Source organism: Balaenoptera ricei, chromosome 6 (genome assembly GCF_028023285.1).
Source record: "Balaenoptera ricei isolate mBalRic1 chromosome 6, mBalRic1.hap2, whole genome shotgun sequence".
Lineage (NCBI taxonomy): Eukaryota > Metazoa > Chordata > Mammalia > Artiodactyla > Balaenopteridae > Balaenoptera > Balaenoptera ricei.
In genome coordinates this window covers 42,858,019-42,870,383 of record NC_082644.1, presented here as the reverse complement: position 1 = coordinate 42,870,383, position 12,365 = coordinate 42,858,019, and the positions used below count along the sequence as shown (strand labels likewise).

The following is a 12,365-nucleotide window of genomic DNA, read 5'->3' as shown; positions in this document are numbered from 1 at the left end:
TTTGTGTGATCATATTCATCAGTGGAGGCTCTCATATTGTAGCCATGTTTCTATAGGGGCTTTCTAGATGTTAGTAACTTCACATTTTAGCTGTTGTAACAGAGCGCCTCAAAATAGCCCTGGGTTAAACAAGACATTTACCTCTCTTGTTAAAGTTCAGCTAAGCAATCTGGGCTGGTATGGTGGCCCTGCAATCATCAGAGACCCAGGCTTCTATTTTGATGCCCTGCCCACTTCAGCAGATGGTGTCCATCTTTGGTCCAAGAGGGCAACTCCAGCCTTTACCATCATTTCCACTTTCCAGGAAAGATGTGGAGAAGGGTAAAAGTGGGCTCACTACTTTTGTCTAAGAACACATAACATTTTGGCTCACAACCCATTCACCTGAACTTAGTTATGTAGCTACATCTAGCTGCAAGGGAGGATGGGAAATATACTTTTTGGATGTATCCACCTGATAATTCTATTTCTATGTAAGAAGGGAAGACTGGATATTGGCGTATAATTAACAGTCTCTGATTAACACACACAATGAGCTTTAAGTAGTTTGATGTTTTTACAAATGTACTAAAGTTTCTAGAGTTGAATACAACAGCTGGAAGGTATACGTAGGTCCTAAGTGCCTACAAAGGATAATAAATCTATTTCTTAAAATATGGTTCAGGACTGCAGCTTCCACGTAAGGATCTAGGAAGGTGGTATGGGGTTCCACACAGTATTTACAATATTTACAAAGCCAATAGATGAAAAGATAGATACTAACAAGTGTTGGTGAGGATGTAGAGAAACTGTAACTCTTGCACTCTGCTGTTGGGAATGTAGAATGGTGTAGCCACTCTGTAAAACATCTGGCAGTTTCTTAAAATGTTAAACATAGAGGTATTGTATGACCCAACAATTCCAATCCTAGTTATCTGCCCAAGAGAAATGAAACATCATGTCCACACAAAGATTTGTATGTGAATGTTTATAGGAACATTAACATGGATAGGAATATCCAAAAAGTAGAAACAACCCAAATGTCCATGAACTGGCAAATGGATAAATAGAATGTGGTATATCTATGCAGTGCAGTACTATTCCAGCAATAAAAAGGAACCCAGTACTGATATATGTTCCAACATGGATGAATCTCAAAAACGTTGTGTTAAATGAAAGAGACCAGATACAAAACACCACATATTGTGTAATTTCATTTATATGAAATACCCGGAATAGGCAAATCTATAAGGACAGGAAGTAGATTAATGGTTGCCTAGGGCTGGGGGTAGGAATGGGAGTAGGGGTAGGGTGGTGTGGTGTGGGAGAATTTTGACTGCAAATAAGCATGAGGGTGTGTGTGTGTGTGTGTGTGTGTGTGGTGATGGAAATGTTCTAAAATTTTGATTGTGGTAATGGTTATACAACTCTGTAAATTTACTAAGAATTATTGAATTGTACAATTTTAAAATGCCAGTGGAAGCAGCATATATATCCTTAACTGGCAGGCACAATAGGCTAAATGAGCAGGGCCAGGCTGGGCCAGGGACAATGTAGGTACTGGAGGTACCAGAGAAGAAAATACTTGTTCTTGCTTGCAAAGGGCTCAGATCTTAGGTTCGTGATTTTTTACTTCTCACATGTCCATCCTCATAGCACAGCTGCCTTCTAATTTGATAACTTTACCTCAGATGAGGTCTTTTGTTTTCTGATAACCACACTCAGGCCTCTTGAAATATACTCTTAAATAAATCTTGCTCCTACCATCAGCTCAGCAGTTTCCTCCAGCTAGATGCAGCCTTCCATGCGTCTAAGAGTGTTTTTCACTTGTTGTGTAGCCTGAGAAAATCTAGAATTCGAGGACACACCTGATTCGTGGCTGGGGAAATTAAGTGGTTAAAAACAGCCATGGCCTGTGCCACACTCAGGGATGGGAAGAGGTGAACCAGGAGAGTGGCAGCAGGCAATAGGCGGAGAAAAACCGAGAGTCAGTCATGCTGGACTCCTGCCTGGAGAATAAACATGTGACAGCTCCAGGGGGTGTGGGGTAGAGTGAGCCAAGCATGCAACAAAAGCAGCAGGCAGAGTATATTCCCAAGGTCTCTGATGGCCACTCACGATCCTACAGTTTCCATGAGACCAAACCACGCTGATATTCCTAATCATTTATTCATTGATTCATCCTTCACTTATTCAGCAGCTATTATGTTTTTGTCCCCCCTATTGCCAGGAGTAAGGATGCACCTAAGAGCCTTGACTTGGCTTCTTGTTCTGCCTGCCTCTCAAGCTCAGGTCTCATCTCAGTATCTTATAAATTCTCCTTTCATGTTTTTTATAATTTCAAGGAGTCTGTATGCCCTTGAGTTTTATGAAAAAAATAAGATGAGGGCTAAAATTAGCTTCTTGTACCTGCAGTATACCAGAAGGTACTACCTTCCCACATTTCTTGAGCACTTTGTTCCCTTCCTTAATATTACAAAGTACTTCCCAAGTTCACATACAAAGCCACAATGCACAACTTTAGACTTAAGTATGAAAAAAACATTAAATGACCGTAACTAACTCAGTTATCCAATCTGCATACCAATAACAAAATTAAAAAATGATCAGAGAATTCTTTCCAATGAAACCTCCTGGCCCAGATAGCTTCGTGAGTAAGCCTTTCAAATGTTCAGAAATCACATGATTCTCATCCTTCGTAAACTCCTTCAAAGATAAAAATATGGAAAACTACCTAATTAATTATTTTAAAAACAATTACCATGGTACCAAATTACCTTGGTACCAAAACTTAAAACAACCTTGGTACCTTGGTACCAAAACTTAAAACAACAACTCTAAACCAATCTTATATACCAATGTAGATGCAAAAACCTTGGGTAAAATACTTACAAATGAAATTAAAGAACACTTTTAGGGACTTTTCACCATGTCCAAGTAAAACTTCCCCAAGAAATGGGAATATACTAATATTAGCATTTGAGACAGACTAAAGATGGCCACGAATTCTTTGACACTCCTCCCAATGAGAGGTAGGGTCTATTGGGCCTCCCCTTGAATCTGGGACAACCTGGCCACACTGACCAGTTTAGAGTGGTGGACGTGACACTATGACAGTTATGGGTCTAGGCTTTGTGAGGACTGGCAGCTTTCATTTTGGTTTCTTGGATACCTGAACCACCTGTAAGAAGGTGGACTTCCCTACTGGGGAGTCCACATAGAGAGGCTCTGAGAACTACATGGAGAAGAACCAGGGTATGGCTGGGTACACCCTTCTAGCTATCCCCACTAAGACGCCAACAATGAATGAAGCCATCTTGGACCCTCCAGACCATCCCAGGCATGGCTCCGTACCATCAAGTGACCCCACTCAACGTCATGTAGAGAGAAGAGTCACCTGACTGAGTCCTGTCCATATTCCTAACCCACAAAATCATGACATATAATAAAACGGCGGTTGTTTTATTTGGGGTAGTCTGTTAAACAACAATAGATAACTGGAACAATGGCTCAGCAACATGTGAACGGACATTCCACATAAAAAGAAAATTTCTAATCTATACATAAAAATGAATCTTCAATCTTGCAGGTAGAGCATAGGGAAACCAACATTGCTATACTACTGTTGAGTGCGGAGTCTGTGCGACCTTTTTGAAAGGTAATTTGGCAATATGCATCCAAATATAAAATTTGCAGGCTCCTGATCTAAAAATTTCACTTCTAGGCATTCCTTCTAAGGAAATAACCCATTAAGGGCACGATGATCTATGTACAAATATATTTTCTGTAGAGTTATATGTAACAGAGAAAAATTGGTAGCAGTCTAAATGCTCATCAGCATAGGACTGGTTAAATAAAACACACGCATCCCTCCAATGGCATTACACCAGTTATTAAAAGAGATGCCTGGAAGATATAAACCAAGTGGGTTATATGTCTATCTCTGAGGCCTAGAATTAGGGGGGACTTTCACTTTCTGCTTAACATATCCCCCTTCCCCCAATCATATATTACTTTTATAAAAGAATAAAGAGAAAGTATTTAAATTTGAAAAAAATAAAGATACAGTATTTAAAAGGAGTCCTCCATATGGTTCAGCCTAACTGGAGCTCTGCTCTGGGGCTTGGAACTCACCTCATAGTATCTGTTATTTCCTCTTGGGACCATACAGGGACCAGTATTTGGTAGAGACTAGGATTCAAGCGTTCAGCATCTGATATCCCAGCCATCTGCCTCTCAATTTATAAATATCTCTTGGCATCCAGAGCTATAACTATGTATGTATACATGCTCTCTACAGTTAGAATTTGTAAACAGAAAAATTCTGCACCCCTTAGACAGCCCTGGAATTAACAACATAATATGAAGACCTTTTTCTTTACCTAAATTTTGAATCTATATCATTAACCAATGTCTTCACCATCCTACCTCTAGCTCCTTGATTTTGTTTCTCTTAGGATACCAGTTCCCTGTCCCTTACCTCTGTGTCTTCCTTTCCTGTGCTTTACACATGATGCTCCTGGAGGCTCTGACTGGAGACGCCCCACTCCCTTGTCAACTCCTATGGCTTCAAATCTCATCTCTATGTTAGTGAGTCCTGTTCTCTCCATTGAGTATCTCTAACCCACTTCTAAGAATTTGTCCTACAGCTATACTTTCAAATGTCACAAAGACATATATTCAAGAATTCTCATTACATTATTTGTAATAACAGCAAAAACAGTCACAAAGGTAGAAAAAAACTTTGTTATTGTTAGATGAGTCAAGTAAATGATGCTACATTTATGTAATGTGATACAATTCAACCATTAAAAACAATTGGTTTACATTATGGAAAGCTATCCAAGACATATTTGTGGGGAGAAAAATAAGATGCAAAGCAATATACACAACATTATCACATTTCTGTTTCTAAAAAATGATAAATAAGATACATACAAACACATTCAGTAAAATTCCACCTTAGTATGATAAGTAGAGTTTAAAAAATTCAGCAGCCCAAGATGTGAGTTTCCTTTACTGTGAGGTTAATAAAGTGATGCCATCTGGAGCTGAGGTCCAGTTTCGAGACCCAAATCCAACCTAGTCCTAACTTCAGTTTGGCGCCACCTGGTGGCAGAAACCGACTCCAGCTTAAATATTACCGGCCGGCAGCTTCTAGAACAGTGGCAGTGCTTCCAAAAATCCTCAGATTCATTGGCTCCCTTACCTAGGGGAGACTGGGTAGGAGAATAATGAAGGTATGGGAACCCATTTTCGCCTCTCCATTTCCCTAGATAGGGTGGCTTGTCACGTTCCCTTCCTTCTACCTCCCCACCATGTCCCACCACCTTTCCCAGAGCCTGGGCTGAGCAAGAACAGTAGGTAACCACATTTATGTCGGAATCTGAGCTCCCTGGGCCAGTCTGCCAGTAATAATAATATATAAAATTATATTATAAAATATAAAAACCACACAGGATGCCTATCAAAGTGCTGACCCTCCCTGAGGGATACAGTGTTGCCCCGGGGGGGTAGAGACTGACAAAAAGTTTCCCACAGTCATAACTGGAGGCTGTCAACCTTCTGTGATGTCAAGCGGTATAGGAAGGACATCAACTGACCTTACCAAACAAGCTAAAGGAAGCATTTATTGACTCAGAGACCCTCATCCAAAGATGACCCATGTCCCAATCTTGCCAGTTATCATCTCCACCTCCCACTGGACATCAAAGACCAGAGAGATATGAGGGAACTAGAAGTTCTCGGTGATGCAGGAATGTGCCTGAAATCACATGCACAATGGCCACCTGGCTCCACACTGGTTACCTGGACCACAGTTACTTCATTTTTATTTTTAAAAGCATTCTTTTCTTTAATGGTTAAGGTAGATGTAGAATGCATGTTTAATAGACTACAAAACTGGCTGTTCTAGTTAGCATAAAGTTTAAGCCAAATCATGTATCAGCCAAAATGACTTCCCCATATCTCAATATGTGAAAATTGCTTCCATCAGTCTTTTTCCTCATTTATTGTACTTGTAGAAGTAATATTCTCACTTTTCCTGATTTCTTTGCTTCTTGTTCTTTTGTGCTTAACAACATATTGAGAATTGCTTCTCCTTTTCCTTGTTTCCTTTAGGAAATTAATAATATGTATTAAATCAAATGACCTACAGATGACTTAAAAAAAAATCATCTGTTAGCAACAGTTAATCATGAAAATAACTCTTTAGACAAAGTAGTTAGTTTAGTTTTTTCTTTTTAAGGTAATTAGTATACATATACCATGTAAATAGGAATTCATAGGGAATTCTTTCTGGGATTCTTCTGTTATTCTCCACAATCTTATTTCTCATAATTTTTCTTTATTGCAAAATTCCATTTAAAAATATAAATATCATCCATTAGAGTGGTGTTAATTAATCCATAAATAGAATCTATTCTTTCTAAAATCACTCATGGTTTACAAATATTCACATGTAAGTTGACTATACATTTGTAAGTCATGTTTTATTTCTATGTATGGGGAATAATTGATTTTTAAAATTATTTTGTTTAACTCAGCTCCAAAGTATGTTAGCTTCCTAATCTATAAATTGAAGCACTTCCAGATTATTCAGGAAAGTCATCTTCTAAAGCATATATATGCATTATTAGTGATTATTTGCATGTATCCCATGTGTAAATATTTTGGGATGGCTAATTGATATATGTATAATGAAAGCAATTTCTATTTTAGATTGATAAGCAAGAACTTATATCTAACTTTATGCATAGTCAGTATTCCTCACTTTGTATATACATTAAAATTTTATTTTGGGCTTCCCTGGTGGCGCAGTGGTTGAGAATCTGCCTGCCAATGCAGGGGACACGGGTTCGAGCCCTGGTCTGGGAAGATCCCACATGCCGCAGAGCAGCTGGGCCCGTGAGCCACAATTACTGAGCCTGCGCGTCTGGAGCCTGTGCTCCACAACAAGAGAGGCCACAATGATGAGAGGCCCGCGCACCGCGATGAAGAGTGGCCCCCACTTGCCGCAACTAGAGAAAGCCCTCGCACAGAAACGAAGACTCAACACAGTCATAAATAAATAAATAAATAAATAAATAAATAAAAGAACGTGAATTTCTAAAAAAAAAAAAAAAAAAAAAAATTTTATTTTAATAACAGCAATGAAAATAAGAAAAAAGCATGAATTACATTGAGATTAAAAACTCAGAAAAAGCTTGCCTGGGCTATTTGACATGAAGTATGCAGGAAGATAAAACCCAGGGATATTATTAGTGAGGCATGCTGCTTTGTTTTAAAGAGGCATTCTTTTTTTTAATATAATAAGATAGAACTATTAATAGCAACAGACTGTAGGCTGCTAAAGAGTTTTTAGAATTAACACATTTTTTTTCCAATCACTTAGGATGTGAACTTTCTTCTGGAATTGCAGAACGATTGGCATATATGGAACTGAACACTGAATGGCAAACCAATTTAAAGTATTTTCGAAAAAGAATAATAGAGACAAAAATTCAAAGAAAGTTCAAACTCCTAGACTAGTTCCAAGGATCACACATGAGGCACACAAAACAAGCAGCCTCCAAGTTTGAGGAATGGAGATGGCTGACCCCTTAGGCAGGTAAATCAGAGCCCGCCTCTCCCACCCCCCCCTCCCCCAGGTGGAGAAGTCTTGAGGATAGAGTGGCAGAATTTCTTTCTTCACTTAATAAAATAAAAACTTACACATCTCCAAATATAATTTTAATCATTTTTTCAACAATAAAGTGCTTACCCCTCTATTTATCCAGTTGTATGCAGTCCATTTCCCTTCTATATGCTAACGTTTTCATTAGCAAGGAGATTTCTGCAGGATCACATGCACATGTTGGTTATCTGAGTGCCTGTATTCTCTTCTGGGTCATATAAAAAAGTCTACTTGACCCTGTGAGTGACTTTTTATTGATTAAACTTCTATATAGATCCTCTATTATACACTAGTTTCAGACCAAGAAATGTACCAGCAAGAAGGTCATGTTTCTGGGACTTCCCTGGTGGTCCAGTGGGTAAGACTCTGCACTCCCAATGCAGGGGGCCCAGGTTCGATCCCTGGCTGGGGAACTAGAGCCCGCATGCTGCAACTAAGAGCCTGCATGTCGCAACTGAAAGATCCCGCATGCCCCAACTAAAAAATCCCACATGACGCAACGAAGATCCCACGTGCCGCAACTAAGACCCAGGGCAGCCAAAATAAATAAAGTAAATAAATAAATATTAAAAAAAAAAAAAAGACGGTCATATTTCTTTGCTTTTCCAATTCAAGATAAATTGAGCTTGAGAGCCTCATTCTCTAAGAAGTCATTATTAGTCATTTAGGGGTGATGGAAGAACCTCTGGCTTACAGGATCCAATAAAAAGGAGGATTCTGGCTTGGTCCTTGCGAAGGAACCTGGTGATCATCTGTGTAGTGTTAAGAAAGAGAAGTGCAGGGTACTGTGAGGGCAAATAATATAACTGGTGAGCCATTTGAGGGGGCAAGGAAAGCAGCCCTGGATAAGTGGCATTTAACAAGAGACATGAAGAAGAGTAGGATTTAGTTGGGCTGAGGTAGTAGATGAGGGAACAAGGAGCACATTCTAGGAAGAAGGAACACCATGTGGGAGACCTGGAAGCAGAACAGAGCCTGGAACTGAGAGAAGGCCAGGGTCCTCTCAGCACATCGATGTCACCCAACAACCAACATGAGCTAAACCCCCAGGGCAGGCCACCCCAGACTATAAAGACACAGGAGACCTGGCTCCTGCTCTCAGTCTGGGTGTGGAGCTGGGAAGAAATGAGCTGAGGGTTGTAGAGAGGTAAGCAAGCAAAGTGGGAGACATGAGGGAGTACCAATGCATTCTGAGAGGCTTTGGAGAAGAGGGGATGACAAGTTTGACTAGGAAAGGGCGTTCCCAGGCAAAGGGAACCCCACATGTGCAAGGAAAGGCCCACCAGGTCAGGGAACTTCTTGCGGTCTGAAATGCAGGATGGAGGGTGCATGAATGATGGGAATGGAGAGGGAGACAGAAGCCAGATCAGGAAGGACCTGTGTGCAAAGCTCAAGAGTCTCAACTGTAGCCGGTAGGTCAGTGGTTCTCAGTGGAGGTGACACCACCTCCCTGGGGGCATTCTGGACTTTGTTGGGGGGGTGGTTTTGGTTGTCAAAATGATGGGGGGGGGGCTTCCCTGGTGGTGCAGTGGTTGGGAGTCTGCCTGCCAATGCAGGGGACACGGGTTCGAGCCCTGGTCTGGGAGGATCCCACATGCTGCGGAGCAACTAGGCCCGTGAGCCACAATTGCTGAGCCTGCGCGTCTGGAGCCTGTGCTCCACAACGGGAGAGGCCGCGATAGTGGGAGGCCTGCGCACCGCGATGAAGAGTGGCCCCCGCTTGCCACAACTAGGGAAAGCCCTCGCACAGAAACGAAGACCCAACACAGCCATAAATAAATAAATAAATAAATAAAAATTAAACTTAAAAAAAAAAAAAAATGATGGGAGGGGATGTGCAACTGGTATTTATTTAGTGGACAAGAATCAAGGATGCTGGGCATCCTGAAATGAGAGGGACACTCGCACACAATGAAGAACTCTTCCGTATTCAGGAGGATTCGGGAGGATTCACATGGGCAGTACCTTTGTTTATAATGGTCTGAGTTGAGAACCTAACTCCTCTTTTTGTATAGAACCCCAAATTTGTTGTGGTGATGGTGGTGGTTGTGGCTTTGTTTGTTTTGTATGGATATCGTACACTAGATCTTTCAGGAATGAAACTTCCTCATAAATCAGGGAACTTTGTTTTGTCTAGAGCTTTACCAAGAGTTGTCTCCATTTTGGAAAATCTTGTCACCAGTGGCAATGCTTCTTGTGGTATTTGAGCTGCCAGTAATACACAAATGCTCAGCTGTATGTGTAGCTGTCACGTCCACGGCACTTTGGCATTAGCCCTTGACCTCTTCACTATGTCCTCCCATGTAGTCGCGGGCAAGCATTTGTGATTGAAATGCATACAATTTTTTTTTTCTTATTAGTCATCCATTTTATACACATCAGTGTATACATGTCAATACCAATCGCCCAATTCATCACACCCCCACCCCCACCCCCAGCTGCTTTCCCCCCTTGGTGTCCATACGTTTGTTCTCTACATCTGTGTCTCAATTTCTGCCCTGAAAACCGGTTCATCTGTACCATTTTTCTAGGTTCCACATATATGCATTAATATACAATATTTGTTTTTCTCTGACTTACTTCACTCTGTATGACAGTCTCTAGATCCATCCACGTCTCAACAAATGACCCAATTTCATTCCTTTTTATGGCTGAGTAATATTCCATTGTGTATATGTACCACATCTTCTTTATCCATTTGTCTGTTGATGGGCATTTAGGTTGCTTCCATGACCTGGCTATTGTAAATAGTGCTGCAATGAACACTGGGGTGCATGTATCTTTTTGAATTATTGTTTTCTCTGGGTATATGCCCAGTAGTGGGATTGCTGGGTCATATGGTAATTCTATTTTTAGTTTTTTAAGGAACCTCCATACTGTTCTCCATAGTGGCTGTATCAATTTACATTCCCACCAGCAGTGCAGGAGGGTTCCCTTTTCTCCACACCCTCTCCAGCATGAAATGCATACAATTTTTATCATAAATCATTTTAAGATATTGCCTTTACTTTACAGTTAAGGCACTAAGCTTAGTTTTGTGTTTGTAGAATGGTTATATCATCTACAAATTTTATTTCTGAAGAGTAAATGGTTTGGGAATATATACTTGAGAGAATCATTAGGTAGGTAACAAATGAAGCTATGTGTGTTGATGAGACCGAGCAGAGACCACATATAAAACAGTGGTCAGTTTTTGTGGGGTTTCAGACACCTTTGAGAACTTAATGGAAGTTATGAACCCACTTCCCATGAAAACAAACAAGCACACAGATCCCAAACCAATCACACAGTGTCAGTGGTGTACTCAGAGGTCAGGGGAGCCTAAGCTCAGCATGTAGCTGGAAAGGAGTGTTTCTGACATGTTTTCCTCTCAGAGATGTAGCGCTACTCTGCCTGTTGTATACATTACAATACAGAGATCATCTTACCTTCCCAGAAGGAGAATCTTCTCCCTACCCACATGAGCAGATGTATTTTGTTTAATGAATAATAATTGTAACTAAGCCCTATGGGGCCTTCCCAGGACAAACTGTCCCCCCGTGAATATCGCCTTCCTCTTGTTTCCTTCATCACAGCGCCGTGGGCCAGCAACACCTGGTCGGTGGCAAACACTCGGGGCTGTCCCTGAGACAAAGGTGCTCAGGTTGCTGCTGGACTGAATCCAAGAGCTGCCACTGGCCAGGGGCCAATGTGCCATGGGTGAGGTGCCCACTCGGGACTGCCATCCCATCTGGGGTGCCAAAATTGTCACCCAGCCAAACTTGGGTCCCTTTGCCCACAGGCAGTAAAGCCAATCTATTGACAACAGGCTGTGGTAAAGGAAAGGGTACTGTTTACTGCAGGGTGCCAAGCAAGAAGTTCAGGCCTTTTAAACATTAGCTGCCTGAACTCTGCTTGGCGCCCTGAAATAAATGCTACCCTTTCCTTCATCACAACCCAGTGTCAATAGATTGGCTTTACTTCAAGTGGGCAAAGGGACCCAAGTTTGGTTGGGTAACATAATCACCTTCAGTGAGGTTTGGAGGTTCGACTCCTCCTGGGAGTGCTTGAGTAGCAGTGGATGGCCGTTAGAAGGCTGGATTCCAATGACCGAAAGCCTACTGCTTCACTAATTGGCGATTGCCCATTCAGCGATCCTCAGAAGATCCACCTCACCTCTGACTGCTGCTGCCATTTTTTACTGGCCAAATTCGTCCCTGGCTTTACTCTTTCCTTAGGACTTTTTTCTTCAGGAGGCCCCTAGTGCGCCGTGTTAACAATCCTCCGGATGGAAATACCGGAAGTACCTGAATCCCAGCAATGAACATCGCTTGGGCTCAATCTAGAACGTTCCCTCCATCCCTCTTTTTTCCTACTGTGCGCTCCACAACCACCAAGATCATAGCTGTGATATATTAAAGCACGTATGCTAGTGGAAACTAGAAAATTTGGGGGAGATTTATAATGGAAACGTACAAATTTTTGTTTTCTGTCATGTTACATTGTCTACTCTTTTTTCAAGTGAAAACAAAATTTATCGACTACAGAATTTATCATTCTCCAAAGTGCTTCAGTCACCACTTAGCATCAATAAAAATGAACGTGATTCTATCGTCCACATGCAAGTCTTTAAACATTGTTAGATGTTTCATTTCTGTGGAATCCCAACCATAATTTTATTAAAAATCAATGCCAATACCCCAAACTAAACAAACCAAGATCAAATCAAAAC

General features: G+C 41.1%; 1 non-coding gene across 1 annotated transcript; it reads left to right on the top strand.

Moving 5' to 3' along the window:
- Window positions 1–7,994: 7,994 nt before the first annotated feature.
- On the top strand, window positions 7,995–8,067 carry TRNAG-CCC (transfer RNA glycine (anticodon CCC)). The gene has a single exon. It is a non-coding gene; the product is annotated as a tRNA-Gly (tRNA).
- The last annotated feature ends 4,298 nt before the right edge of the window (window positions 8,068–12,365 follow it).